At 36.9% G+C, this 5979-nt stretch overlaps 1 pseudogene; it reads left to right on the top strand.

Moving 5' to 3' along the window:
- The first annotated feature begins 3696 nt into the window (after positions 1–3696).
- Positions 3697–5674, top strand: LOC116017398 (annotated as a pseudogene).
- Positions 5675–5979: the final 305 nt, after the last annotated feature.

The raw sequence follows: 5979 nt of genomic DNA, 5'->3' as shown, positions 1-5979 counted from the left end.
AAAATTATGTTCATAGTATGTGCATGTTTAATTTCCTTGATTGATTAGATAAATCTATATTACAGCAAGTATAAAACAAATAAATAGTTTAATAAAAATATACTGTGTGAATTATTTTATTAATTAACATAATTGTTAAGATTTTATTCAAAAGTAACCATTAGGATAATTTTATATGTGTAATAATCAATTTGGAATAATTTGCATAATTGTATTGCATAATAATCTGTGAATTAGCATAATAATATGTGAATTGGAATACTTATAATAATTTTTTGTAATCTCCTTTAATTATGGAATTAACATATGTATTATCAATTTCCATATATGATTAGATAAAATGTATATTACAGAAAGTATTAATTCCTTAATTGCCATAATTTATAAGATTTTATTCAAAAGTGATTAAAGGAAATGAATGGGCAATTGATATTATTTGAAGTAAAAAAAATAAGGGAATCTCTATATTCAATTATCATAATAAATAGATGTTAAATACGATTAACAGTTACCATGGGCAGTGCCAGTTTTTTGATTTGCGAGGCCCTGTGCGAGTAAATAAGTGAGGCCCTATCAAAGTATAAATAAATTGCAAATTGAAGAAAATTTGCAAAAAGAAAAATGCAGAAACATTGAAACAAATTCAAAATTTATTTATTATGAACAAAATTCTTAACCTAATGTAAACTACAAATCTTTTATCTAAAAAGATATGTTCTTCTAGCATTCTTTGATGCAAATTCATCAAATGTTTAAAGTTAATAGCAAAACCGGGGCCTGGGAACAACAATCAAATAAATTTAAAATCAAATAAGTGATCGGACAGTGCAGGCAAACAACAAATAGCAAACAGCAAGATTAAATAACAATCAAATAAATTTAACATCAAATAAGTGATCGGGCAGTGCAGGCAAACAACATACACCAAACAGCAAGATTAAATGCTTGCTTCACCGGGATCGAAAATCGAAACCTCGTCTCTCCGCTGTGGCGTTGTGGCCGTTGGTTTCCTCCAATTCCTCGCAGCTCTGACGCCTCCGCCTGAGTCCGCGACTCCTCGCCTCTCCGGCCTCTGCTGTGTTCGAACTCCGATTGTCCGTCACTCCGTCGGCTTCCTCCAATTCCTCGCAGCTCTGACTCTCTCCGTCGCCGCCGCTTCACGTACGCTGCCGCCAGACGCACGCCACTGGTTGTTCGCACTTCGCCGTCGCTTCAGGCTTCACGCACGCGACTCCTCGCCTCGCCTCAAAGAAACAAAGGGATTCGTAGATTTTTACGCGTAGATTTTTTTTACGGGAATAATAAGGTAATTAAGGTTATACGGATTAATTTTTTTTTATCAGAAAATTTAATTTTAGGCTAATATAATTACAAATATATATACTACCTAATGGGCTTGGAAGCTGAACTGGGGGCCCTGTGCGGTCGCACAGCCCAAAATCCAGCCCTGACCATGGGTCATTTAGATGGTAAATAGATAATTACCTATATAAATTACCATAAAATAACATATTAATATATGATCAGTATTATAACAAAGGTTGTATGCCTTCAAGGTACGCTATATATTAGGAAAGGTATCAATTAATTTAAATATGATAGGAAATTACAATAAAATAATAGATTAATATATTGATTAGGATTATAACAAAGGTCGAAAAGCTTTAAGGTACGATATATTAGGAAAAATATCAATTAATTTAAATATGATAGGAAACTGATGAGGTGGTATCAATACTCCTAATTTTTCATAATCCTATATTTATAATTACCGTTATAAACGAATTTGCACAAAGTGTTGTGTAATTAAAGTGTGCTTAAAGACTATTAAGGAGTAGTTTTATTGTATTTATTCTATTTGATTTGGTCTAGTCTGTTATACTTTCTCTCCTGTAGTTTTCGTCCAGAGCTGTTAGGATCTTCCCTATTTAAACCTTATATTGTACTGTGCTTCTCTTGTGATTAATACATTCTTTCCTTTCTAATATGGTATCAGAGCCTAACTCTAACGAGATGTTTTTTCCTTTTTTATTCGATCCTATGGCTGTTTTAGCTACCTTGATCATCATTCAATTATCTGCCCCGACCAATTTCCCAATTTGTCTTACTGATGTTAATTTTCCAGTTTGGCAATAGCATGTCCGATCGACGCTTATCGGCCTTGGTTTACTGGGGTACATTGATGGTACTATCAAAGAACCTGCTCAATTTATTGACGCTACATCGACGACTGTGAACCCTGAACATGTGAAGTGGATGCGCTGGGATCAAATTATTCTTGCAGCACTACTCGGCAGTTGCATTGAGACAATCCAACCCGTCATCTCCATAGCCACGACGACCATGGACGCTTGGGCTCGCCTCATGTCAAGTTATGCCAGCTCGTTTAGAGGACGGGTAATATCTCTTAAAACAAAACTAGCCAAAAATCTCAAAGGTTCCCGATCAGTGTATGAATTTCTACAAGACATGAAGTCTGTTGCCGATGAACTCGCGTTAGCGCAGCATCCAATCTTCGATGAGGATCTCTTGGTTCATACACTCACCCAATTAGGTGATGAATTCCATCCCATCGTCGTTGCAGTTAGTGTTATTGAAACTACTGTCACCTACGCGCGCTCAACTTTAGACAATCCTCACGGAATATGAACGCACGGTGAAACAATCTACAGATCAACCCACATATTTGCCTATGACAAATGTTACACAACGACAGTTCCGTAAGGAGTTCTCGACCAGCAAGTTTGGGGCAGGCACCTCGCTTGAACATGCTTCTAACTCGAACTCCCGCAGGGGCCGTGGCGGTGCGTATCGTCGTGGGAAAAACACTAGCAATCGTCAAGGTAGATACTGTAACTTTTGTGATTTCCCCGGACATTATACTAAATTTTGTAGGAAGCTGGCACAATTCTTGTGTGACAACAACTGTCTGTGTATTGACTTGCAAAGTACCCAAAAATCGCAACTGGTAGCCAACTCAGTTACCTCGCCTCCGGTGTAGGTACTAATGACTGTGGATGTTTGATAGCGGGACCTTTTTTTTAGTACTAATGACTGTGTTACAATATAGTATCTGTTCATAACTACTTTCTCAACCTACTGAAGCACAAAGAGTGCGCCAATACCGTCTCCACTAGACTCAAACCTATGACCTCCCATTTGGGAGGACCTAATTAATTTAGCATGCATGCCGCATAGCAAAATCGTTCTCTTTTCCCAACGGCACAGATGATGTCTACCATTTACCAGTTCACCAATACCGCCTGAGAAATTGATTCTTCCCCCTAACATATAGTTCTACTTGCATTCTAAACGGTAGCGGTAGCCCCGCATGTTGCCACTAGACCACAAGGTCTTTGATAATATTTTTATTGATTTAAGACTTTTCTTTGCTCAAATTTTCTATAGCATCATACCCTACCACCATTTATGGCTAGCGGTGACTAAATGCATCTAAGAATTAATAAGAAGAAAATATAGTAGACGGGAGAAATGGACCTGGTCCAACCATTATTTTAATTTGCTGTTTCTTCTTAATATCGATGGTGACTTTGTGATATTTTCCACATAGTAATTGACCCGGAAGAAGTTTTGGAAATGCTAGCCTGAATAAGTTGGTGTATAAATGAAGCAAAAAACATGATATGGCGCATTCACCACAACTTTACTTGAATTGTCTGGTTTTTAGATATTTGTTTTTGGCTTTCCTTTCCCTCATGGCTCTTTTCCATCCATTGTCTTGCAAATCCTCCATGGCCGCCATTCTACTGCTCATTGGGTTGCTTCACATTACAGGTCTTGTTTCACTCTATCAGTCTATCTCATCATATAGTTAATTAAGATAGAGAATAGTATGCACTTAAATTAAACCTAAATGTGACAACTCTTTTATGTATTACTTGTGTGCTCGTAAATATATTGGCTAGTGATTTTACAATGAGTAAATTAATTAGATTATTTTTCAAAAAACAATTAATTAGATTATGTAAATTTTAATGCAACTAACATTATCTTATTCTTTAATATACAATATATATTCTATTAGCAAGAATGGTTGAGCAACTAATGCAATTTAAAGTATAGCAACTACTTCATTATCTTTCTTTAATTTAAAATGGGAAATTTTCATTTTTTGTCTTCCAATTATACTCATGATACATAATTCTTGAGTTACATGCATAATCATTTTTAACTCCAAGTTATGTGTGAAGTGACAATTTTAATCTCTAAATGGCCAATTCTGTCACTTTAATTTATTAATTAACATATTAGTGGCAGGACTAGTCCCCGAGGGACTAAAATTGCAATTTGCGCATAACTTAAAGATTAAAGACGATCACGTATATAACTCAAAGATTAATTCATCTGTATCACATGTATAATTGACAGGTCAAAAATGCAATTTTCCCATTTAAAATTATTGAACTTATTTATAGTATTTAACTAGTGTCTTAAGGGGCAATTAAAATTTTTTAGAATTCATCTCTTATTTAAATTTTGACTCTATTACAATGTGGTATCTGTCCATACATATTTTTTCAACCTATAAGCACAAAGGGTCAACATGTGCTCTCCCATTTGAAGGTGTCATTGAGCTACAAGCTACTTAGTAGCTTTTTCTACATAATTAAATCTATTTTTCCTTTCCTTCACATCACTAATAATTCTATACATACCCTTATTCTTTTTCTACAAAATTACCATTCTTTTCTTCCCTAATCCCCTCATCCCAACCAAACATGGACTTGGATGGTGTAAGAACATATATATAAATTTGGGTGTATGCCCTTTAATTTTGATGCAGGGGTACAATGTATAGGAGTTTGTTATGGGAGAAATGGCAACAATTTACCTTCCGCCATAGATACCATAAAGTTGTACACGAGTAATGGCATCCGAGCACTGCGAGTTTACGATCCCGACCCCGACGTCTTGGAAGCTCTCAGAGGAAGCAACATCGATGTCATCGTGGATGTTCCCAACCCTAGCCTCCAAGGGCTCACCGACCCGAACGGAGCAAGAGATTGGGTCCAACAAAATATAGTCCCCTATTACCCGGGCGTCAACTTCAAATACAGACCTGCCTTATTTCAGCTATAGAGACCACCCCGATCAAATCCCCCTCCCTTTCGCTTTGTTCACCGACCCAAACCCCAATTCCGCCGGCTACCGCAACCTCTTCGACGCCCTCCTCGACTCCATGTACGTCGCTGTTCAGAAGGCCGGCGGTCCCAACATACCCATTGTTGTCTCGGAGAGCGGCTGGCCGTCCGATGGCGGCTTAGCGGCGACACCGCAGAATGCTGCCACGTACTATAGCAATCTCATTGCACATGTTAGTGGAAATTCTGGGACTCCCATGAAGCCCGGAACAATTGAGACTTACCTATTTGCCATGTACGATGAAAATCTGAAACGTGGTGATGCAGTGGAGAACCATTTTGGGCTGTTTCTCCCGGACAAGACTCCAAAGTATCAGCTTAACTTCAACTGAGCTTTATATAAAATAATATATGGGAGAAAAATAAATTCCAAAACTTTCTCTGTATGTCGTACTTCCCGACAGAGAGTAAGACAATGGCCAATATATGTTATTATTACAGTACATTATAAGTTCCATATGCTGTAAGGATGTATGTACGTACGTGTTTGAGTAATAATAAACTTTGTGTTTTACATTAGTGATTTCATATTTCTCTTATACAATACCTTTCCAGATCTCAACTTAATTAATCCCATTTTTATTCTCAGGTCTGATCTGGACTATTAATTAATAATTACAAGGTAGCATATAATCACTCATTTGAAATAGTAACAAATGTATCATTACATTACCCACCTACTCGCGCCTAGGACTATTTATACCCCTCAACTCGCGCTAAAAATACCATTTAAAACAAATTATGGGCATGTAGTCACGATCGAGTTCACCGTGACCACCCACTCTGTGCAGTAGTTATGGTTTCTAGTACATTTTTC

The sequence above is a fragment of the Ipomoea triloba genome, chromosome 4 (assembly GCF_003576645.1).
Source record: "Ipomoea triloba cultivar NCNSP0323 chromosome 4, ASM357664v1".
NCBI lineage: Eukaryota > Viridiplantae > Streptophyta > Magnoliopsida > Solanales > Convolvulaceae > Ipomoea > Ipomoea triloba.
This window is presented reverse-complemented; position numbering and strand designations above follow the sequence as displayed.